This window comes from Rhinoderma darwinii, chromosome 9 (assembly GCF_050947455.1).
Source record: "Rhinoderma darwinii isolate aRhiDar2 chromosome 9, aRhiDar2.hap1, whole genome shotgun sequence".
In the NCBI taxonomy this organism is placed as follows: Eukaryota; Metazoa; Chordata; class Amphibia; order Anura; family Rhinodermatidae; genus Rhinoderma; species Rhinoderma darwinii.
This window is the reverse complement of record NC_134695.1, coordinates 67,376,420-67,403,516: the sequence shown is the minus strand read 5'-3', so window position 1 is coordinate 67,403,516 and position 27,097 is coordinate 67,376,420. Positions and strand designations below refer to the sequence as shown.

General features: G+C 39.5%; 1 protein-coding gene across 4 annotated transcripts in view; it reads left to right on the top strand.

Annotated features, from left to right (window-relative positions):
* LRRC4C (leucine rich repeat containing 4C) overlaps positions 1 to 27,097 on the top strand; it is a 596,740-nt gene that overhangs the window by 308,051 nt on the left and 261,592 nt on the right. For all 4 annotated transcript variants that reach the window (XM_075838030.1, XM_075838032.1, XM_075838028.1 and 1 more), the window contains one exon: positions 1,929 to 2,060. The gene's annotated coding sequence lies outside the window, so the exon portion shown is untranslated. The remainder of the gene's footprint in view (positions 1 to 1,928; positions 2,061 to 27,097) is intronic.

Below are 27,097 nucleotides of genomic sequence, written 5' to 3'. Positions count from 1 at the left end.
TATAGCAGTTCTCAGTTTTATTTGCATATCTATAAAGTACCACAATGTGAAGAGGTAAAACCAAGTCAAAGGTTAACTCAAGCCTACCCTATCAACACATTGACTCAAACATTGGTCATAAAGAGTCAAAGTCATTAACACCTTGACTTTGAAGCCGTTTGAACACTACTGACCTTGACATACGGACTATTATATAGAAATTATCTCCCTGACCTGCCCTTTGTAGGTTCAGTAATAGGACTATCCTCTTAAAAATGTTGACAAAAAAGGTTGTCAGTGGTCTTCAATGAACTGATAGAATTGAGTCTTGTGAATTTAAACTCTTTTGATCACGAAAGGACAAAGGATCAGAAGTCTTTTTTTTTTTTTTTTTATATATACTGTTTCTATAAATATACAAGGTTCTTTGAGCTTTTACTTGTTTCATCGTCAAAGCCTACAACGGTCTATATCCCCAAAAAACATTGTCCGTTATTTTTTAGTTCTTTTTTTGCTTGTTTCTATGCACAAACACAGGATGCTGGCATAAGTAAATGACAAAATATATTCTATTAAATTCAGTACGTAAATATAATAAAATTATATTTTTGTATTTGATAAAAACTACATAACACAAAATAATCTTCATAAAAAATAAATATTATAAGAGTATTTTTCTTCATTTAAAAAAATAAATTAAAATAATAAAAATAGTTAAATCTAAGAAATGGGTTAGTAAATAGGAACAAGTCCAGAATTTATGGAGTCCCGCTGTAGGTTAATTAATGTTGACATGAAGGTCCAACGTTGGCAGTTGAATGAAGCTGTGAATGAGGAACTGTGACAGATCTAAGGCAAGGAGCTTTGAGGACTTGGCAGGGGTCACGCTTTTAAAGGACAGATCGGTCAGGGCTGCATAAGTAACTTGAGGAGGGATTCTTTTTTCCTCAAGTTTTCGAATACAGTGGTGTTAAAAATTGTAATGTTCACTTTTTAGTAGCAAAAACACAATATCGAGATGATAAAACATAAAATATCCCAAATTAGATGGAGGATGAAGAAGTAGGGGACAAAGGAAAAAACAGAACCTAAGGCATGGGGGTAATATGACGATTCTGGGACCCAATGCAAAATCTGCAACAAGGTCCTCAACTATCATGTGTTATTTAAAAGTAGTGATCTCCTCATATAGGACAGAGGGACCATTTCGGCTTCCCTAGTGTCCTGGGCTTGGACGCGACTTTAACCTTCGCACCCCTATAGTTATGCCTATGACGTAAAGGTGCTTTCCATTTTCAAGTGAAGCATAAAGGGTTTTCAAGGACTGTAGTGAAATTTCAATTTACCTAAAGCTGCCCCTCCATTTAAAAACAATATTCTAAAATACTCACCTTTAAAATACTACTTTGTTCTGGCACCTCTGGCCTACGTGAAGCCACGTTACTCCATGTTCTCTCATCCATGCCCTCATATCTTGTGATTACGTTGATGAAATGCCACATTTAACGGCACAGGTTAAAATGACTTGCACCAGAAATCATAATGTCACCTTCAGAACATGAAGTGTCAGGGACTCTGAAGCCAGTAAAATGGGGAACGTGAACAAATTGTAGGTGAATTATACGTTTTTAATATAAATATATCTTATTTTTTCTTTACAATCAATAAACTACTGTTTCATTCTACTTATAGACATGTTTTCTCTAAACAGCACTCCATATGGCCTGGCATGGTATTGCAAGTCGCTCAGAAATTATTTAAATGTGAAACTTTATTATTACTTAACAGGAACATGAAAGTTTCCCAAAATTAAATGGAAACATTTGCAGCTGTAACAGTCATACGTGTCTATGTGTAATAGATAGCTCCACTTAGAAATTGAAATTCTAAGTCATAATGGACAATTTGAGAATAAATACCCACTCATCTAATACTTATTTGTTCTTCAGGCCAGTTGATGTATTAACTATTGGAATGTATGGAAGACTCATATCCCACAAACATGGATGTCAATCAGATGGGATGACTATGGCATCAAGTTGTAACCAAAGGAAAGCTCTAGTGAGGCATTTCAAAGAAAGGTAAGGGTGAGCTTTATTTTTTTTTAGCATTGATGGATTTCATGTGTCTGACAGTGGTCTGTTTTTGTCTTTATAAAATGTGAAGATTTTATTGACCATATGCCTTAGTTAAAGGTTCCTTGCAGTGGTGTTTTGACTATTCGTGCCCAAGGGCTCATGTCTAGAATGGGCCCACAGCCTGTGAGTTAGATGCATTCAGGTTGAAATGCATGCTCTACAAAAAATACAAGAATATATGAGATAAATTTTGCTTCAAGGAGTTGTATTAACCCGGCTCAAGTATATTATAACTATGGTAATAGAGAATGGACCCATGACTAATATTGCCCAAGTTCCACTCCTTAGGAAAAAAAAATAAGTCTGCACTTTTTCCAGAATCAACACCAAGTGAATGGATCCCAGCTGTAATACCATACACAGCCATGGACAACGGTGGCGCTGTTTCCCAAAAAAAAAATCAACCTTTTTCCTAATCCCACATTACACCTTAATTTGGTGCAGGTTCTTTATATGGTTGTAACCAGTGGTGTTGCTAGCACTGGGCATGTGCCCCAGATCTTTTGGAGATCTCCTAGCGCCAAATTCAATTGTATCTGTATTATCATGCAAACCTATGAGATAAATGTTTTAACAAGTACAACAATGGGGTTCAGTTTGTAATACGTGACCCCCATTGTATGACTTACATGGAATGATTTACTACTTGCTCAGAGCTGGATGTCCAGTTATATATATATATATATATATATATATATATATATACACATATATCATTCTTTGTGGATCTCTTACAACTGTGATGTTTCTTAAAGAGCTGCAGTGGTAAGGCACTCGCTCAGCTTGTGATGTGACACGTTGAAGAAGTCTGCGGTAATTCAACATATCCACCCTGCTGAGCCATTATACAACCAGTCAGGCAATGATGGATATAGATTTCCTCTACTCCATGTCACATGTAATATTCCATATACATATGTATGGCATGGAAAAAAATTCAGCCGTATTTATTTGTATAATGGAAAAAAAAGTTCCTTACTGTTGACTTGATCCCTTCATAGAAGTCTTAGGGCGGGTTCACACGTGGCGGAATTTCACTTAAATTCCGCTGCGGACACTCCGCAGCGTTAATCCGCAGCGGAGCCGTTTCTCCATTGACTTTCACTTTAATTTAGCAGTGTTCGTTTAGACGATGCGTACAATTCCGCTGCGGAGCATAGGCTGCGGAGCGGAATTTGGTGTCCGCAGCATGCTCTGTCTGTTGCGGAGCAGTGGCGGACTCATGGCGGAATTTCTCCATTGACTTCAATGGAGAGTCAAAATTCCGCAATGAAGTCCGCAGATATTATGTGTGCTGCGGAGCGTATTGGTTTTACTACCATGACATTTCTTCATTCTGGCTGGACCTATGTATTTCTAGGTCTACAGCCAGACTGAGGAAGTCAATGGGGCTCCCGTAATGACGGGAGCGTTGCTAGGAGACGTCTGTAAATAGTCACTGTCCAGGGTGCTGAAAGAGTTAAGCGATCGGCAGTAACTGTTTCTGCACCCGGGACAGTGACTACCGATCCCAATATACATGTATCTGTAAAAAAACATATAAGTTCATACTTACCGAGAACTCCCTGCGTCTGTCTCCAGTCCGGCCTCCCAGGATGACGTTTCAGTGTAAGTGACGGCTGCAGCCAATCACAGGCCAAGCACAGGCTGCAGCGGTCACATGGACTGGCGCGTCATCCAGGGAGGTCGGGCTGGATGCCGAAAGAGGGACGCGTCACCAAGACAACGGCCGGTAAGTATGAAAATCGTTTACTTTCACTAGGGAAAGTGCTGTCCCTTCTCTCTATCCTGCACTGATAGGGAGAAGGGAAGCACTTTTCCCGCAGTCCGCAGCAGCCAGTCCGCATCAATTTTCTGCACATTTTGTGCAGATCCGCAGCAGAATCTGCAACGCAGATTCTGTGCGGCATTGATGCGGACAGTTGCGGAGGAAATCCGCCACGTGTGGTCATGCCCTTACAGTGACCATTTCACCTATGATTAATGTGATCTGCTGAACATCACTCAATAGCCAGAAAAATTGTTGCTTTTTTGTGATATATTCCCATTCAAGTAAATCTCTTCCTTTTAATATTTTTTTTAATATTTTTTCAAGGTACACAATTTTTTTTTTTTTTTAATTTTCAACATTTTTAAATTACATTTTGTGCTGATTCAGTTCTCAATATATGCTTATAGCATTACAAGGTAATTTTTTTCTGATACAGTACTCCAAATTCCCTGCATACATATAGGGGGTATTTATTAAGACTGGCATTCTAAAGAAAGTTGGAGTAAGATGTGCCTAATTTATTAAGAGGCGCACGTCTCTAAATAAATTAGGCGCATCTCTGATGGTCCGTTTGTTAGAGAGTCAAATCTACGCTAGCTAGTAGCTGTAAAAATAGAAATGGCTCAAAAATTTTGCTCTTAAAAACAAGTTTTGCGCAAATTAAGAATTTTTAACACTGGAAAAATGGTGTAGAGGACTTCATAAACTTCTTCCATAACGTTAAATTATCAAATTCTGTCTTCCTGTAGTCACCACTAAGAAAATCTTATGAGCTTACTGCATACTGTGTTATTAATTCATTCAATGTATAAACTGTATGCAGTAAGCTCCTAAGCTCCCCCTAGTGGTGACTACAGGCAGGATATATTATTAAATTAATTAGAACATAATTTTTGACGTATTATTATATTCCCACATGATCACACCTGCCCTTATCATACTAATACTTTGCTGAGGGAGCTGTAGGTTGAGTCTACATGAACTGTTCTTTCTAGGTTTCATTGAAGACCACAATAAATCAACTACCGAGCATGATGGCTACAAGGATCCAAATATCAAAAATAAATTCTATAGATCGGATTGGATAGAAATACATTTATAAATCTATGCAACAACCATGGAATGTAAATTACTACACTGTATCCACCAATAGGTAGTGCATGTTGCTCATATGTATATTTTGCCCTCAACAGCACACCATGTGGTCAGGCATGAAATTGCAACAAACAATTTCCAATGGTTTTGGTGAGCCCTGACTACAAGGATCAACCCCCATAAGGATACATTAAAAAATAGCTATTTATACCATTCTATATGTATCTTCTGATGATGACAAGTCCTTCCTAAGGTTTCGGAGATTTATTTATAATACATTAATGCTAAGTTTGTACCCGAATAGTCAAAAAAAAGTTGGAATCCAGAAGAATTTCCCCATAAAAGGTTTATTTATTGACATCAAAACTTTTTTTTATTTAAGCTGCATTTGTTAAGCTTTCAGTGGAAGGGGATGATGGCAATAGCGTGTGTGTAATGTAACACTGAATGGGCCGGCATTGTTAGCGAGCGCTCTGGATGGATGTGCGCTCTTTTCCTTTTATAGTCAGAACATATTTCGGAGTTGTAGGCACAGCCCGTGATTTATTTTCAGGGCGTGTAGGTTTGGCTGTTCAGCAGATGCTCTGGGTATTCTGCTTGGATCCAGAATCCTGTGGCAGATTGAGCTGCCCAGAAAAGTACTGAATGAATCCAGGAGACACATGCTGCGTTTGACAGCTCCGTGTATTCTGCATTTTACTGCCAGTTGTCTTCTAAACAAAAGCAAAACTCACTTTCACTAGGCCGCTTTGCAACGTCGTAAATTAACCCATTGTTTTTTTCTTCTAATTATGATACTGAAAGCGGGAGCAAAGGAATTTTATCTAGAAGTTTAAAAATGTCAAAATATATCATGTAATAACAAGTAAGAAATTATTATTATGATAGCAAAATAAATATTTAATACAAAATACACAAGCCGTATTTGCCATCTATCTATCTATCTATCTATCTATCTATCTATCTATCTATCTATCTATCTATCTATCTATCTATCTATCTATCTATCTATCTATCTATCTATCTCATATCTATCTCATATCTATCTATCTATCTATCTATCTATCTATCTATCTATCTATCTATCTATCTATCTATCTATCTATCTATCTATCTATCTATCTATCTATCTATCTATCTATCTATCTCATATCTATCTATCTATCTATCTATCTATCTATCTATCTATCTATCTATCTATCTATCTATCTATCTATCTATCTATCTATCTATCTATCTATCTATCTATCTATCTATCTATCTATCTATCTATCTATCTCATATCTATCTATCTCATATCTATCTATCTATCTATCTATCTATCTATCTATCTATCTATCTATCTATCTATCTATCTATCTATCTATCTATCTCATATCTATCTATCTATCTATCTATCTATCTATCTATCTATCTATCTATCTATCTATCTATCTATCTATCTATCTATCTATCTCATATCTATCTATCTATCTATCTATCTATCTATCTATCTATCTATCTATCTATCTATCTATCTATCTATCTATCTATCTCATATCTATCTATCTATCTATCTATCTATCTATCTATCTATCTATCTATCTATCTATCTATCTATCTATCTATCTATCCATCCATCCATCCATCCATCCATCCATCCATCCATCCATCCATCCATCCATCCATCTATCTATCTATCTATCTATCTATCTATCTATCTATCTATCTATCTATCTCATATCTATCATCTATCTATCTATCTATCTATCTATCTATCTATCTATCTATCTATCTATCTATCTATCTATCTATCTATCTATCTATCTATCTATCTATCTATCTAATCTCCTAGTATATCTATCTATTTTCTACCTCATATCTGTTTGTCTGTCTGTCGCTCATATCTATCCCTCTATCTTAGATGTACCTTTCCAGCTTTTATCTCCTATTGTATCTATTTATCCACCTCATATATATCCATTCATCATATTTTAAAAATGTTGGTCTATTAATGTTGGATTACAGAAGGCGTTCCTCTACCTAGAATTGGATCCACAGCTTAGACTTGATTGGGAGCCAATACCATAAAAGAAGAGGGGTCAATTTTGGATTTTGTTCTGCCCCCTCCCTTGTCAGTGTACACCTCTATTTACCTTTTAAAATAATGTTAGATACTCATCCTAATCAAAAGTGCTGCACGCCGCTACCAGAATCGGAAGAATTTTTGGCTTCAGGTCATACAGAGGTGCCATTTTTTAATTTTAAACTCCTGCGAGCCTCAGTAGAGTGACATCTCCCAACATTTCCCTCCTGACTTGATATTTAATTGAAAGAAGTTCTCATTGCTTCATGCAATCTGATACAGCTAATTAAAATGCCACAGATATTTAGTCAACACACCCAAATTTCAATTTCCTGAATTTTAAATCCTTTCAAGTCCCTGGGTTAATGATTCCTTTCTGCTTGTCATCCAACATTGGTAACCGCTACTAAACCTGCTCCCATTTTGTCCACGTCCGACAGTTCAGAGCTACTTTACAACACACGTTTTCCTCCCTTTCATCCATATGTCAATTGACTGCTAGATAAGAGGATTTAATTGTCTTCAGACATTTGCCCCCAGAATGAACACCACGCGGCTGACATTCACTCCTCTGCAGAGAAATCCATTCTAATCTATTCATATATTCATAGGATTTTTAGAAATGGGAAGAAAAAACAAAAGCCTCTATTACCATCCGGAACACTAAACCACAATAATGATGTATAGTACCACAGGCTGTGTCGTATCACATCAAGCAAACGCTTCTTCTGAAAGGTTCTAATGGAATCAGTTTGAGGAAACCCAAGAGCTTCCTTGGTCGTTACTTAACCTTGCATACGTGACAGACAGGCACCTAATATGTAATAAGGAACACAATTTGCAACACACAATGAATATGACTACATAGTGCACGTCATCCAGACAACTGTCACAGAATGCTTAGACATGTAGTGCGGGACTTATATTAGGAAGACATCATCATACTGTACGTCCCAACTATTCCATTTTTTTTGCCGAACTGCCGTGCCAAATGAACCTCAAAGGGGCTGGGGTCACTTAGGTTAAAAATATTCACATGTCCATGAAGTTCAACTTTTCTCAGATCAATCGGACATCATTTAATGATAAAAAAAATTCTACTATAACCCTCGATGCCCTTTGTCAACAGTTAGATAGGTATATATGGGGTAGGGCATACCAAAGCTTGACTACTCCTCCTCTTTTACATGGGCCAATGATTGGGTGGATGAGCGCACTTTCGAACACTCGTTCCCAATAATTTTGCTGTGGAAACATGGACGTGCAAACACTTGTTTGTTGGCTGATCGGATGTTTTATGCTGCCTAAAAAAGGATAGTTTTTCAGCAACACATTTCCCCGTGTAACCAGGGGATGTGCTGCAGACAAGATGCAAACCAGTAGATGTCCACAGGTACTTTGGTATCTTCCTCATCTCTCTCTCGGAGCCCGCTCTCATTTTTCTTTCATCATCACCTAGAGTGTCGATGTCCTTGTACATCTCAGTATTTCTGGTGCACCACGGTTGGCTACAAATGCCTTTTGTCTGAGCCCAGTTCAACATCCGTATTGGGGAGAGGGGATGGCATGCTGCCCCCCTGGTCACTGCTGCCGCTGCTCACCTTGTCCACAAAGGCTGTTCAGGAGAATAACACCACACTCATCCCAACCAACACAGGGCTCTGCAGATCTCTACTACTCTCCGATTGTCTTCCTGTTTTTCGGCACTGACGTTATGTCACGTAGCAATGCCCAGAGTCCTAACTGGCTGTTCAGATGCTTGAGTGTCAGTGATGAGCCAGCGGTGCCTAATCAGCTGTACCGGATCAGCTGACGCAAGGATGCTAAATGAAATGAATGGGCACGTACAATCGTATTAATGATCATTCGTCCCCATACCTGTGATCATTGCTCCATGTAAATGAAGCAATCGAGCGCCTATCGACATGTTGTGATCGTCGCTCATTACCAAGCAGAAAATATCCCCCGTGTAAAACTGCTCTAAATTCTGCCCCAAAAGTAGTATTTTTGGGAAGTTTTGTGGGCCTTCCTGGGTGGTTCGAGAGCAGGGCTTAAAAAATATCTTGGAAATGTGGTTTCAGACGTTGGGAGGTATGCTTTATAATGGACCTTTCGAAAGTTATGTAATCCTAAATGCAATTGCTGAAAATGTTGTCTTAAAGAGGCTCTGTCACCAGATTTTGCAACTCCTATCTGCTATTGCAGCAGATCGGCGCTGCAATGTAGATTACAGTAAAGTTTTTATTTTTTAAAAACGAGCATTTTTGGCCACGTTATGACCATTTTTGTATTTATGCAAATGAGGCTTGCAAAAGTCCAAGTGGGCGTGTTTAAAGTAAAAGTCCAACTGGGCGTGTATTATGTGCGTACATCGGGGCGTGTTTACTACTTTTACTAGCTTGGCGTTCTGACGAGAAGTATCATCCACTTCTCTTCACAACGCCCAGCTTCTGGCAGTGCAGACACAGAGCGTGTTCTCGAGAGATCACGCTGTGACGTGACTCACTTCCTGCCCCAGGTCCTGCATCGTGTCGGCCACATCGGCACCCAGAGGCTACAGTTGATTCTGCAGCAGCATCAGCATTTGCAGGTAAGTAGCTACAGCGACTTACCTGCAAACGCCGATGCTGCTGCAGAATCAACTGTAGCCTCTGGTGCCGATGTGTCCTCGCTCGTCCGACACGATGCAGGACCTGGGGCAGGAAGTGAGTGACGTCACAGCGTGATCTCTCGAGAACACGCTGTGTGTCTGCACTGCCAGAAGCTGGGCGTTCTGAAGAGAAGTGGATGATACTTCTCGTCAGAACGCCCAGCTAGTAAAAGTAGTAAAACGCCCCGATGTACGCACATAATACACGCCCACTTGGACTTTTACTTTAAACACGCCCACTTGGACTTTTGCAAGCCTCATTTGCATAAATACAAAAATGGTCATAACTTGGCCAAAAATGCTCATTTTTTTTAAAATAAAAACGTTACTGTAATCTACATTGCAGCGCCGATCTGCTGCAATAGCAGATAGGGGTTGCAAAATCCGGTGACAGAGCCTCTTTAAGGAAGATTTATTGCTATAGAAGTTGTTTACAATCCGCTCGTTCCATGACTTAAAGCGACAAATCCAGTCCATATTTTTTATATAGTTATCAAAGAGGAGGGTACAACTTTTGGAGCCCACTACACTAGCTACATCAGAGAGTCAATGGAAAGAGCAAGAGCCATTTTGGCAGACTCAGTTCAGCAACTGGATCTAGTTGAACTGTGGGGCAGCTTCCGCAAGCAATTGTGTAGTTGGGATCACCAGTTTAAGATATCTGGATCCAGGGTTGGACTGGCCAACCAAAGAACCAGTAGATCTTCCAATGGGGTCAGGCACTGACACCAGGTGATGGTCCATTAGAAGATAATCCCTCTTGGAACTGACTTTAGAGCAAATCACTTTTAAGTGGTGTCTCAGGAATTGCAACAATCCAGAGTAAGGACCATAAATACAATGTCTGTATTGTTTAATGAATTACAATGTGTGAATGATCCCTCAATGTATGGGAATTCCAAATAGAGCATGTGTATATTATTTTACTCTTGTTTATATGCTACCAATTCTGCCATGGGCTCAACTTTTTGAAGCCAGGTCATTTCATTTCAGCTGTTTAGTGGTTGTATCTAATACTAATAGTGAGAGTACAGAAAGAAAAAAGATTTACCCAACCCTTTATGTTAGACTTGCGTAGAAGAGGGACTAACCCATCGGGGTGTAGTTAGGAAGGCTTGTAGAGCATTTGTCCCAGGTGCTGGGAGTCAGTAAAGGGGCTATCAACTTGCCACAGGCTATTTAGGTGCAGCGCTAGGGCATTAAACTGCATATTTGCCCCAAGTGAAGGAAAAAAAATCAACTGAGGTTCTAACCTGCTGAAGGTCCAACATTGAAAGACCATATTTCAAAGCATTGTCATTAGTATTATGAACTTCAGTCAACCACTAATTACTCTTTGTGGCTGTATATGGACTATAAATAACAAAATACCTTCATTCGTATTGTTTATCATAATAATTTTTATTGTAAAATGACCAAATACTGCCGGTGAAGACATGTGGATAGTGAGGTTGTGGCTTCATCTAATGGAAGACGTCCAATGACTCCAATCAAACTGAAATCATTCAAAATACGAGGAAAGGGGGAAGCTGAGAAGGTAGGGTGGCAGAAAGTAATGCACTTCACACAATGGTATCTCATTACAGCACAACATTACTTTAATGGTTTTACAAATATACCATTTGCATCAGGTTTATTATCCAAGCATGGGCACTTAGTGTGAAAACGAGGAGGCAATGAATGGAAGGTACCTAGTAATTCTGGAGAGATTACAATCAGTGACCCTTCAACCACTCACAAGGACACAAACAAAAACACGTACCCAGAAGGAACGTGCACAATAAATTTGGCATATTGTTTTATCTGACTATTGTGGAACTCCAAGTCTCAGCACAACATGCTATAATAATCCTATAATGAATATACACACATGAACGCTAATACCAACCCCCTCTATTCATCACAACGGCTAAGAAAAGTTGCAACTAAATTAAAAAAAAATTGTGGCAACAGAAGTGTGCAGTCTTGGGGCAATGCCCTGAGTTGCCAGGTTTTGGGGAAGGAGAGGAGCCCCACAATGTCTGCATGATACACATCTGGCTCAAAAGCTCCCCTGCTATAAATTTGGCTATTAGACACGTAACTTAAATCTCCTCCAAAATCTGCAACAGGCCACCACCCCCACCTACCATATGCCATTTATAATACTGGTGTTTTTTATGTGGCAGAGGGGCCTTTGATTGTATCAAACCGGCCGTCATATTCGATTTGGTCCAAATAAATTTGTTGCTTATCGAAAGTTCCCCAATTGCCCTGAAAAGTCATGTATGACACTATGAATGATTATTATTGAATATTTGTGACAGATTTGTGACTGATGTGATGAAGATTGGTGATTCAAAAAATAATGTAATAATTGTATAGCTGCAACAGCACTCACTCATAGCAATGGCTGCCTGCTCCTGCCTAACGAACACACTGACACACTCCTGTCTCTCTCTAAAATCTATATTTCTATCAAATTATTGAAAATCTAACTATTTATTCTCTTCTCCTCACTATGAAACACGTTCATTGACACTAACCCACTATCTATCTGTATTCTGTGTTTTACCTTCTCTCATGATCTGTCTGATGTCCTCTCTCTCCTATCTGTTTCCCCACAAAGCAGCAGCATTTCCTGGTTGGGCAGTTAATAGTGGCTATAACTCAGCCCGCTAGGCTGCCGTCTGACGTCATGTGATACTTGCTCTTTGCATTTTTCTGATATGTAAAATAGCTGCTGCCATTTTAAGCAATTCCAATTCCAAACCATTCGGATTCACTAAAATCTGAAATCTTTGGGAAATTCGGAACAAATTTGATTCATGTAGAATTAATTCACTCATCTGTACACATCACTGCAACTTCTGTGATTGGCCGGCCCGCTCATATGTCATATCATCCCTATGAATGAAAATTATCAAACGTGTAAACAAACATTCTTATTGACAGCATTTGCCATCCGAAAAAACCTATTTAAATTAAAGGGGAGGGGAGTCCGTTAACTGAAATATTTCTTTACATTTTTTCTGTAAAAATAACAAAATAGAATAACAAAATAAAAATCCTTAGTGTCTTTAGAGCCTAAATTACATATATAAATTCAGTATGAAAAATTATATACATGGCCCAGTAGTTGCAAAGCAAAAATATATTATGAGTAAGTGGAGCACTAACTCACCTTAAGGAGAACCAGAATAAAAAATGGGAGGTTTCAGGCAAAGCTCTCTGGGAAAAGTATGCAAATAGCTCTGCTCTAAAGCTCCTATAGGGTCATTTCCAGTAGATAATTACCCTGAAAGTCAGTTGTCTCATTCCAGATGGATTCTTCACAGATGATCTAGGTGTTCTCTCACTCTCCATCTAGTGACAGATCTGTTTCGACCTTTTGCGTCTCATCAGCACAAATAAGGGTTCTGTTTCATACTGTAAGTAGAGTTTGTATTGTGTATTGAACTATTGCACTTCGGTACATTCTCGGATTGTATAGTAATGGATGCTATTCCCAGAGTCCTCAGTGCTGGCTACATATTTTTGTTATTCATTTTTGCTTACTAGCCTGGCTGATAAATACACCCTAGAGGCAAGACTTCCTATTCCGCCCCGTGAGCTGCTGCTGTACTAAATTGCAGCCTCATTGGTTACAAGATGATTCACATTCTCAGCCTCTTCGGCTGGGGTAGGATCAATTCCACAGTGGCCTTTAGAGACAGAAGTAAGGCTATCTTTACAAGTGATTTATATCAGGCCGGACAGATAAACCGCTAGTAATCTTCAAGGAAAAGGCAGACAACCATTTATTTCCCACAGTCCAGGTATGACAGTTGCCGAGTTTAACCTCTTCATTATTACTGCACTTCAGTTTTGTGGCATTTTCAGTTCTTAGAGGAGAGATACAATTGGATTTTTTACAGATAGTAAATGTAATCACTATTAAACAGAGCGGGATTTAGGCGGGCTTGGTGAGAGATAATATTTTATGCTGGCACAGAACCAATCGCTACAATAATCCTACTCACCTCAGTATCTAAATAACAAAGAGCTTCGAAATGAATTCTCTCTTTCTCTCGTGGAGAATATTATAATTGGTATTTTTTATTATTGTTATTATTCGCAATAATTTCCAGTTATTATATTTTCCAATTCCCAGAATAAAAATGAATGAACCATAATAGATAAAACATAAAATTGGAAATATTACATTTGCAATCATCTGATTTTCCTATCAAAGTTTAAGAAGGCAGGCTCAGCATACTTGATGTATGTATATATATATACACACACACACAGATGATCGATCGGATTGAAATCTGAGGAATTTGGAGAGAAGTCAACACCTTGGATTCTATGTCATGTTCCTCAGACCATTTATGAACCATGTTTGCAGTGTGGCGGGGGCATTATCCTGCTGAAAGAGGGCACTGCCATTAGGTAATACCATTACTATAATAGGGGGTGCATGGTCTGTAGCAATGTTTAGGTAGAGTAGGGGGTACGGGTCTCAGTAACATCCACATGAATGCCAGGATCTAAGGTTCCCCAGGAGAACATTGCCCAGAGCTTCACTGCCCCCGCAGGCATGCCTTCTTCCCATATTGCATCTTGGCGCCATCTTATCCCCAGATAAGCGACGCACACGCACCGTCGTCCATATCATGTCTATATGATGTCAACTCTGAAGAAGCCGCTAACATGGCGATGGTGTTCTCTAGCCCACATGGAGCTATGGGATATCCAACATGGATGTTTCAGTTTTTCTTATGCATTTACTAATCTGAATTTTTGATATTGCATTGCTTGCGTGTATTGGTATGGTCATTTGAATCTTCATGAAAACATAAGATAACTTATTTGGCTTTGTAGAGACTAGTGTAATCACTTGCTCAATGTCATTCAAATTATCGCTATAGTCTATTCATTTGCATATTGTAGATATTTATTTTCCTATTTGTCTTTTTCCATGTGTGGTTTGTGTCCTAAATCCATTTAGGGTTAGGGTGCTGTGTTGTCACATGTTCGCAAATTTTAAAATTATTTTTAATTGTCTTTTTTTCAATTCATTATATATTTGATACAATAAGTCACGTATACATGTTTTTCTTGTTAATGTATATGTAGTACTTTTTCACATGTTGACTTGCACTCTGGACTTTAATATTATTCTCTTGGTGCCCATTTTTGTTTTTTTGGTACATAGACCACAGGAAACAATAGTCTGGAGCTGACCCTTTGATTTCTATTTGAGAATGTTCTGAGGATGCTCAGTGACCCGTGCAGAGGTCATTGTGCAGGAAGGGGGAGAAAGGGAGCTGCGTCCTTCATCTAGTGTGAATGGTGGATCCTGTGTTATCTATATATAGAGATTTTACCTCTCATAAAATGATAAAAATGAAATGTCTCCTGAGGAGTGATCTCTACAGCACAGGAAGGATCAGTCTACTGTAAGGCTCAGTGGCCAGAGTGAAAACTGCAAGACTCTAGGATTATTTTAAAATATAATCAATGACATAGAAAAATAAAAAAATAAACACCACCAAAACATTTTATATTTAAGAATTTTAACATTACAACTTGATTTAAACAATAGGTGATTTTCGGACGACACATTCCTTTAAAAATTACAGTGCAATGTTAAACAAACAACATATAAGACCCAGTGAGATATTTACAGAGCTTTCTTTTCTCCAAATACAAGTCAGCTCTCCTGGGATGTCTATTTTCATAGATACTTGTATTTCCCATATAATAACAAATTTAAAAATGTATGCATAAATTGACAACTTAGTGTTACCATTTCCTTTGTCAATGGTCACACTGTGTAGAGATACACCCCATTGACAAGGGGAATAGTAATGCCCAGTTGTCATATTAGTCATAGATTTCAACCGCACAACACAGAGTCCTAAGAAAAGGTACCACATAACTGTTTTTTTCATTGTAATTACAACTATTTACTAAAGTAAAATGTTTACTAAAACAGACAAGTCAGGAGAGTTGTTAAGACCTCTTGGTTAAACAACACCGGAGAGCTGACAAATCCTCTATACTACACCATCCAGGAGAGCTGACAAATCCTCTATACTACACCATCCAGGAGAGCTGACAAATCCTCTATACTACACCACACAGGAGAGATTACAGATCCTCTATACTACACCACACAGGAGAGCTGACAGCTCCTCTATACTACACCACACAGGAGAGCTGACAGCTCCTCTATACTACACCACACAGGAGAGCTCACAGATCCTCTATACTACACCACACAGGAGAGCTGACAGCTCCTCTATACTACACCACACAGGAGAGCTGACAGCTCCTCTATACTACACCACACCGGAGAGCTGACAGCTCCTCTATACTACACCACACCGGAGAGCTGACAGATCCTCTATACTACACCACACAGGAGAGCTGACAGATCCTCTATACTACACCAAACAGGAGAGCTGACAAATCCTCTATACTACACCACACAGGAGAGCTGACAGCTCCGCTATACTACACCACACAGGAGAGCTGACAGCTCCTCTATACTACACCACACAGGAGAGCTCACAGATCCTCTATACTACACCACACAGGAGAGCTGACAGATCCTCTATACTACACCAAACAGGAGAGCTGACAAATCCTCTATACTACACCATCCAGGAGAGCTGACAAATCCTCTATACTACACCATCCAGGAGAGCTGACAGATCCTCTATACTACACCAAACAGGAGAGATGACAGATCCTCTATACTACACCATCCAGGAGAGCTGACAAATCCTCTATACTACACCACACAGGAGAGCTGACAGATCCTCTATACTACACCATCCAGGAGAGATGACAGCCCCTCTATACTACACCCCACAGGAGAACTGACAGCTCCTCTATACTACACCACACAGGAGATCTGACAGCTCCTCTATACTACACCATACAGGAGAGCTGACAGCTCCTCTATACTACACCACACCGGAGAGCTGACAGCTCCTCTATACTACACCACACAGGAGAACCGAAAGATCGTCTATACTACACCACACAGGAGAGCTGACAGATCCTCTATACTACACCACACAGGAGAGCTGATAGCTCCTCTATACTACACCACACAGGAACGCTGACAGCTCCTCTATACTACACCACACAGGAGAGATGACAGCTCCTCTATACTGCACCACCCAGAAGAGCTGAAAAATCCTCTATACTACACCACACAGGAGAGCTGACAGATCCTCTATACTACACCATCCAGGAGAGCTGACAGCCCCTCTATACTACACCACACAGGAGAGCCGACAGATCGTCTATACTACACCACACAGGAGAGCTGACAAATCCTCTATAATACACCACATAGGAGAGCTGACAGCTCCTCTATACTACACCACATAGGAGAGCTGACAGCTCCTCTATACTACACCACACAGGAACGCTGACAGCTCCTCTATACTACACCACACAGAAGAACTGACAGATCCTCTATACTACACCACACAGGAGAACTGACAGCTACTCTATACTACACAGGAGAACTGACAGATCCTCTATACTACACCACACAGGAGAGCTGACAGATCCTCTATACTACACCACACAGGAGAACTGACAGATCCTCTATACTACACCACGCAGGAGAGCTCACAGATCCTCTATAATACACCACACAGGAGAGCTGACAGATCCTCTATACTACACCACACAGGAGAGCTGACAGCTCCTCTATACTACACAGGAGAACTGACAGATCCTCTATACTACACCACACAGGAGAGCTGACAGATCCTCTATACTACACCACACAGGAGAACTGACAGATCCTCTATACTACACCACACAGAAGAGCTGACAGATCCTCTTTACTACACCACACAGGAGAGCTGACAGCACCTCTATACTACACCACACAGGAGAGATGACAGATCCTCTATACTACAACACACAGGAGAGCTGACAGCTCCTCTATACTACACCACACAGGAGAACGGAGAGATCCTCTATACTGCACCACACAGGAGATCTGACAGCTCCTCTATAATACACCACACAGGAGAGCTGATAGCTCCTCTATACTACACCACACAGAAGAGCTGACAGCTCCTCTATACTACACCACACAGGAGAGCTGACAGATCCTCTATACTACACCACACAGAAGAGCTAACAGCTCCTTTATACTACACCACACAGGAGAGCTGACAGCTCCTCTATACACCACACAGGAGAGCTGACAGCTCCTCTATACTACACCACACAGGAGAGCTGACAGATCCTCTATACTACACCACACAGGGGAGATGACAGTTCCTCTATACTACACTGCACAGGAGAGCTGACAGCTCCTCTATACTACACCACACAGGAGAGCTGACAGATCCTCTATACTACACCACGCAGGAGAGCTGACAAATCCTCTATACTACACCACACAGGAGAGCTGACAGCTCCTCTATACTACACCACACAGGAGAGCTGACAGATCCTCTATACTACACCACACAGGAGAGCTGCCAAATCCTCTATACTACACCACACAGGAGAGCTGACAGATCCTCTATACTACACCACACTGGAGAGCTGATAGTTCCTATATAAGGTCTCTTTAATAACAAAATTATTCACTCTACATGGACTTGCAGAAGTGTAGAATGTGTAAAATATAGATGTATGAATGGTCTTTCTATCTATCTGTACAGGTTTCCATGGTGTCACAGTATTTTATATTTTCTCCATTTGGCATCTGGATAGATTTAAGACTGAACCTGCTCCCTCTCAGCAGGATCCCTCTTACTTTTCAATTCACTTCTTCTATACCTGCGCACTGCGCCACACAGAAGCCTGTGCCAGAATTTGCTTTGATTGTCATAAGTAGAGAAACCTTGCAGCGAGCTAGGCAATGGAACAGACAGTGGGGAATCCAGCCTCCATATAGTCAGGAACATCTTCACACTGCTCGAATCCAAGTGGCAGTCACAAAAGAGCCAGTGATAATTGGCAGCTAGTGTGGCGGAAATGAAAAGATTATTTCTATGTACAAGATGGACCTCACGTTAAAGGGCACAGACAGCGGCGCCTGTGATTTCTCTGCATTCAGAATGATCATTAAAATTTAAGATTTTCTTGATTAAATTACAGATATAGCAGAGCTGAGCTTGTCAGCTGCAATAGAGCTGAGCCTGAAACAACTCTTGGTGACACAATAGCGTGTTATCTGTGGTTTTACATAGGACTGCAGGTAAACCTGCTGCAATATATTAAACCAGAGTACAAAATAATACAGCACTAAAGAAATAAACAACAAACAGAGCTCTGCTACATCTGATTAGTTGCATTTCAGTCGCCATAACTATAACGTTTTGCATTGGTCATTTTACAAATTTCAGGGGGTTAAGGTATAGCTCTCCAGCCATTGTGGAACTACAAGTTCTGCTTTAAATCCACTTAAAAAAATTCCCTAATATTCTATTAAGAGCATTTATTGCAGCAAATAATGTGTGACGTGGCTGCCTTAAATTGCTCCTGTATTTTGCGGACTGCTCTTCTAAGCTGTTATCAGGACACTATATCTTGTTAAAAGACATTTTCCCATATGAACATTATGTTAGCAAATTTTTAGTTATTTCCCCAATATAATAAATAAAGCACATCATTACAAAATCCATCTGCAATAATGTAGTAAAAACTGAACAGGGAAGAGGGGTAGGAGGGGGATGCAGCTTCTGTTTTTCTTTTTTCTTTTTAAAACCGTATGAAAGGAGAGGAGGTTCAGGAGAGTCGTCTGATAGGCTCAATGAACTGTATACTGCGCTATGGCATGTGTTTGCAACAGGATACTACACCATAGCACAGATGTAGTCATCTTTATCTTGACTTTTAACCCATTAAATACACAGTGTCAAGAAACTTTAACTTGACTTTTCAATGGCGTTTGATGTGTGATATCACGCTGCAGCAAGTCATCAGAATCAAGATAAAGATGGCTACATCTGTAAGGGCAAACATCACACCAGAAGAATAAAAAATTTACAGAAGTCATGCAAAGAGATGAAAAAAAAAATCTAAAATCTGCAGGTTACTGAACATTTCTGGCTGCACTACATTTAATATACTGTATATCTACTGCTGGTTAAGATGGGATTTTTTTCTATTATAAGGTTCAAACCAGAGCTGTGATATTTCCTTGGATTAGAATGATAGATTCTGTTGTTTTTCTACAGGTTACATAAACTTTTCTATTTCTGCCAATAAACGTTCTTAAATATGTTAGCCGAAGCGGAGATAAGCAGAGAACATATGAGGTTTGTTAGTGGAGATGTTCATTGTGGGTTTCATCTTACATCTTCCAGCTGATAATGTTTGCATACTTACAAGCCCAATAAATACAAAGCCAGAGCTCGGCTGCTAGAAATTTGTGTGCGAGACAAGAGAGATTTTATGTATTCACAAGCTGCATTCTACCTCCCATTGTCTTAGAGAGTATTTCACCAGGACTTTGTATTCTGTATCACCGGTGGGTGTAGATGGTGCAGTGCAGGTCGTACAGGTAGTCACAGCTGATGGAATGAGAAGATAATAACCCTCTGGGCACCTGGTGTAACAGTACACAATATCTAGGCATAGTCTTGGTTTTCATGACCCTTTGTCTATGGAAGAATCATCAAAGAAGGTATTCCTGGCTACATAGAGAAACCGTATACATATATATATACATACACACACACACTGAAACAGATACACATATAGGCTGGTACTTTTCCCACACGCACAATTCTGGCTACATATTGCTCTCATGTAATATTGCCCCCATGGGGCCACAATGCTATAAATGCTCCTATGCCAGTCACAATGCCCAATATGACAATCACTATGCCTCCTAAACCAGCCATGATGTCCCTATGATAGCTGCTACGCAACAATGCCAGCCACAATACCCTTCATATTAACCACAATGCCTCCTACAGCAGCAACTATGTCTGTCATTATGCCCTCTATGACAGCCACTATGCCCCCATTTCAGCAAATTACCCTTATGCCAGTCATTATGCTCCCTACACCAGCCACTATGCCCCCTATCTAGAAATATATTTCCTATCTATCTTATATCCATCTAAATATCTAGAAATCTATGTCTTATCTATTTGTCTATCTATTCATCTCTCTATCTCATAATCTATCACATATCTATCTATCATCTATCTATCTATCTATCTATCTATCTATCTATCTATCTATCTATCTATCTATCTATCTATCTATCTATCTATCTATCTATCTATCTATCTATCTATCTCATATCTATCTATCTATCTATCTATCTATCTATCTATCTATCTATCTATCTATCTATCTATCTATCTATCTATCTATCTATCTATCTATCTATCTATCTATCTATCTATCTATCACCTATCTATCTATCTATCTATCTATCTATCTATCTATCTATCTATCTATCTATCTATCTATCTATCTATCTATCTCATATCTATCTATCACATATCTATCTATCACATATCTATCTATCACATATCTATCTATCTATCTATCTATCTATCTATCTATCTATCTATCTATCTATCTATCTATCTATCTATCTATCTATCTATCTATCTATCTATCTATCTATCTATCTCTCTCTCATTTCTATCTCTCTCATTTCTATCTATCTATCTATCTATCTATCTATCTATCTATCTATCTATCTATCTATCTATCTATCTATCTATCTATCTATCTATCTATCTATCTATCTATCTATCTATCATCTCTCATATCTATCTATCTTTCTATCTATCCATTCTACAGGATAAATTTTTCTTTGTCTTTTTTTTGCACCTGATATAGATATAAACAGGTGTTTACTTGTCTTGGCAACAGATAGAAACAATTTGGCATCTGTGAATATTGAAGTCCTGTCTCACATAATGCCGAACATACAGTAACACCTGCTGCATCTACATCTGTGTGTAAATAATCGCACACTAATTGAAGCACAGCTACACAATAAACAGCATTCATCAGAACCAGGTGAAAGAAAAACTGTCTCCAGGCCGTTGGTATTCTTGGGGTTGAGTCACCCTCCCACCACGCTCCTCTTCTCACTGTCCATGTACAATACAACTACAGTCATCTAAGCCTAATATTATTACATTGCAAACATATACAAATCCTTTATTAGGTATTTCTGAGTTAATAAAGGAGGGTCTAGGATACCCCTCTGTTAGCCAGAGCGGAGACCGGCTACAAAGAACATTTCTTGCTTTGGAGGACCCAACACATTGGTACCTCAGATGAACAGCCTATTGATTTCAATCGGAACTGTGTAATTCTTCACTTCTCCTTTGGTGGTGCTGCAGGAAAACTGAACACCTAGTGCTAATTACTGCCTACAGACTACATCTGCTTGAGATCTCAGCACACACTGAGATCAGCTTATCATCAGGTGACCCGTCTAACAAAAATGAATTGTCCAATGTGGACAACCCCTGTCCGGTCTCTAGTATGTGAAAGGCGCTTCACTAGAAGAAGCGCAGGTCTAGCGGCGGCTCCCTACCCCCTCTTCCCCTCTATACACTGGTGTAGCCGGCAGCAGCAGAGAGCAAGGAAGAGAATGTGATGAGCTCTGCTGCTTTCCGGTCTCTAGCATGTGAAAGGCGCTTTAGTAGCAGAAGCAGCGCAGGTTTAGCGAGGGTACAAGGCAGCCGCCGGCAGACCTGCGCCATTTAAAACACAAAAAGGAGCCCAAATTCATGAATAAAGTATACTAAAAAATATATTTATATTACACATGTTGCTAGAAAATAAAAAAAAGTTGATTGAACGTTTAGTTACGCTTTAAAGAACTGATCTTCAAGTTGGGCTTCTGCAAGCCAAGTGTTGGGCTATGATACATTTTCTGTGGGAAAGTCATGCATATTACTCTCATTTGTGTATTTGTGCCAGAAAGCCAGCAAAAGACAGAAGGCATTGAGAAGAGAGGAGATAACTTTCATTTCACTGCAATAATTGGATGATATGAAGGAATCACAAATGATCCAAGAGCAGTACAGAGACAGATTGTTAGAAAATTCTGGCTCTGTTCTTACAAGAGGAAACGCATTAAAGATTTAACAAAATAAATCTGTTTATGCATGTAAATGGTTCAGCATGTTTTCCGGATGTTACAATGCTACTGACTAAAAGAAAAAAAAGAGAGAAAATAAAGAACCGTGGAATATAAAAGACTACACCCTCTTTTAATTTGAAATGGCAGTAATTTAAAAAACACCTACCAAAGCGATTACACGTTTAATCTGTAAATGGAGCTCCATATGTACAGTATTATATTATATTTATAGCGTAACATCCTGAGAAACACAGAAATAGAATGCAAATCCCGCTTGTATTGTCAGAATATCAACCTAAAGTAGCTTCCATATTATTACGTCTAAGCACTGTAGACTTCTACAATACTGTGTAGCCAGAAGTCACCAAATCTGGCTGCCTGCAACCACCACTAGGGGGAGCTTAGGAGCTTACTGCATACAACTTATACATTGAACTGAATAATAAAACAGTAGGTGCTATGTTTGTAGGCTTCCCCTAGTGGCAGCCAGAATTTTATAATTTGACGCTATGGCTGTGCAGAGGGAAACTGGGAATTTGGAGCTCTGATTCACAAAAAAGGAGATGTCATCTATAAAGATATCTAATTCATATATTAATAATCAGCACAGATTGTTGGACCTACAGTAAAAAAAACACTTGTAAAAAGGTAACAATTCCCATTATACGTTTTGTACTAGTTTTATGACTTATAAAATACATTTCCTTGCCTATATAGCACCAACATTTTTTGCTCTGCTGTATAGAAATGGTCACCATTCACATAAGTCTCTGTCACCAATGGGGGGTTCACAATCTAATTTCCCTATTTAACATATGAGGGCCAATTTCATAAGAAGCAAATTACCTTATCAGTATGTTTATAAGGTTTCAGTGGAAATCAGATAACCCAGAGAAAACCCACAAACTTATTGCAGATGTTGCCCTTTGGTCGATTCAAACCCCAAACCCCAGTGCTGTAAGAGAACAGTGCTAAACACTGATCCACCCTGCTGTCCTAAAAAGCAACGCTAAGGAGAAATTGTATTTCTTCCAAAATAATATCATCCATACCAGGCATGTCCTAAACATCTACATTTTAAAAATGATTACAATTCAAAAAAATTCTAAAAGTCATCCATGTAACATTCCTGAGCCATTGAGTTGCATTCGAAATCCCCACTGGATAATTGGATACAAATATTGGAGGCTTTCGCCATGGCTGCTGTTATTGTAGGGAACTGTAAGTCACCAAATTATATGCTAGCTTTCTTGGCTATTCTTGGTTCTTTTCTTCCAAGAAGAAAGACTACAGACATGTTTTGCCCATAGACTTTGACCCAAACCTGTTCATAATAGTCCTAGCTATACTGTGGAGACTCAGGATTCCACCTCGGGTTCTGGCCAACAGGATGCGAGAGTTTAATTTGGCCATTTGGGTAAGTAATCAAACATAAGAATATCTGTCTATACCTTGGAGCTGCAGATCCTAACCTCCAACCGTTGATTAAAGTTAAAGTATATCTCCAATAATTCAGGATCACCTCCCGCTGGAGCTTTTAGGGAATGTATCATTAGAAAATGAAAAATATATATTTAAATCAGGTTTTTATCATACACATTCTTTTTCAAAGTTTTGATGGTGGTGTTTTTTAGTTTTTTTATGTGACTATCCATATTAAAAAAAAATTCTTGAGATATTATAATTTCTATACTGGCCACTAGAGCAGTTACAATAAGCTGATAATTCCTGTACTCTGCAACTCACTTCTCGGCTTTGCTGTATATACAGGCACAGAGTGAGCAGAGTCATCTCATCATCATTAAAGGGTGGGCACATTTTTGACAGCTCTGTTGTATTATTGGAAACCAAAGTAAGGTAGGATAACAGCACTATACACAGATAAGCCTCTGTATGCATCTGCCCTGATCACATCCTGAAGACTGTTAAAATCTATGAGATTTCTCTGTCAATTGACCCATTTATTTCACCTGCCATAAAGCGCACACACCGTGCTGTACTGAAGACACAGGAAGTACAGGAAGGAAGTGTCTGTCTCCAATATGGCCTCCCCCAGTGAATGTTTTTAGTAATGCTAAATAAATAGGTACTACATTAAAAAAAAGAACACATTATCATCATAATCATCTTTATACATAAATCTAGTTAATGAAACTAAAACTAAATACATGACATTCCCTAAATATATAGCACGGCTGGGAAACCACACGTTCGTGTATCTAAGGAAATCGTATAACGCCGGAGATCCCTGCTATTAAGGACTTATTTTACAGAAAAGTCTTCCAGTATCGTATGATTTTGTTTCTAGACCTAATGCTTTCAAATTCTTATCCCCGCCGCCCCCCCCCCCCCAAGAGCTGAGTATGCTTGTTCTGAGCGTTGTAAGAAAAAAAGAAAGTAACCCCAGTCATTCAAACCATTCGAGGTGTAATTTTGGCTCCTGGGTCCCAATGCAAAAATTAATAATGTAGCCTCTTGGCTACCATGTGCCATTTATACTAGTGTCCTAGGTGATAGACAGGCCTGAAGTGACTGATACCCCCATAGCTAAGCCCCTGCCTACACCACATTGACTGAGCCTCATGCTCCACACATAACTAAAGAGAGTTTAGAGGCTTGCCCAAATGTTTATTTTTCCCCTATGAATAGACCACTACTATCAATAACGTGTGATAGTTGAGAGCCCCGATACAGGTTTTGCATTGGGGCCCATGGGCCTCAAGTTGCCCCCTTCTTCTCCAAAGGTACAGCATGAGGATATCCGGAAGATTGATTGTGATCATTGATGACTGCTAATCATTAATGTATCGCTACATACGTATATGTGGATAGACAGATTTTGACTAAGGTGTCTCTTTAAACCAGGTTGAAGACCTTATGAAATTTTGAGAAGATGTAAGATAGAAGAATGAGTTCTTTGACAGGCTTCAGTAGACTTTCGGCATGGGATGTAATACACTGTTCATCTTTCATCAAAAAAACACCGGCCTATCTGTTCTAGTTAAATAATCCTAAAGCCAGAACCACTTCCACAGCCAACTCAACAGCGTCTTGCACAGAATGTACGATGTCTTCTGTCCCGAACTGCAACTCTGGTTTTTGATAAGTCGTCTTTTTATTACTCTGCTGGAGTCAGTACAGTATATTAATATAAAAGTCAGTTCACGGCCCTTTGTGCTGCCTGGAGAATGGAGGATATTGGAGTCTCTCTCCTACAGAGAACTTTTCTTTAATATTTTCAAGGCTAAAACTGTCCTTTCACCCGAGGTAGCAAGGTAATTTCAGATCAATCAAGATGTAGTTTTGCCTTTCTTTGTCCTTGCCTTCAGGAAAGATAACACAGGACATGTTACCATTTTTGATTTGAGGAAAACAGAGCGATTTTCTGCCGAGGTCTGAGAAATATAAACTTTTTTGACAGATTATTTATTTTCTATGCCTGTTCCTTGCCATCTAAAGCTCCCAACTCCAGTAGGATCAAGTTATATTAACAAGACTTAGACCAAAGGAGCAATGAAGTTCTCGTCTGTCTGGATATTCGGCAAGTTCGACCTGCGAAAGACGATTCATGTATTATAAAGGCGGAAAAAAGCATCAAAGCGCATTGACAGTAGTCTGTACCTCTATAATATGCTGAGGTAAATAGCTCACTTAAAGGAACCCTAAACCTAAAAGTGTATATAACTGGAGTAGGGTAATAAGAGGAACAGCTTATATCAGATATACCTATGAATAGAAATGTTTCTGGAGGTTCTCAGAACTAGAGATACTTGCGTGTCCACCCTTAAAGGTTTTTTTCCACTATCCGGTGGGTAGGTCATCAGTATATGATCGGTGGGGGTCCGACACCTGGACCCCTGCACCGATCAGCTGCTTTGGCTGCCTCCGGGCACCGGACATCCATGCCAGAAGCAGATGGTTTTGGTCACAGAATAGTGGCCAAGCTGCAGTACTGCAGAACGGCCACTATGCAGTGGTCGGAGCGATCTGCTTCCGGCTCCGACTACTGCATATCGTTCAAAACATCCATTGCCCAGAGGCAGCCGGAGCAGCTGATCGCTGTGGAGTCCGGGTGTCGTACCCCCACCGATCATATACGGGTGACCTCTCCTGTGGATAGGTCATCAGTTGTCCGGTCGTGGACAACCCCTTTAACTTTTCTTGAATTGTGTTAAGTAATACAATTTGTAATGATACCAGTTCAATATAATCTCGCGCCATTCGGTAAAACAAAAAGTATGTATTAATAAATATGTTTTTTTTCAATGAGTCTATGGCCGATGTATAAACGGCAAATGGCATTCGTCATAACCATCCG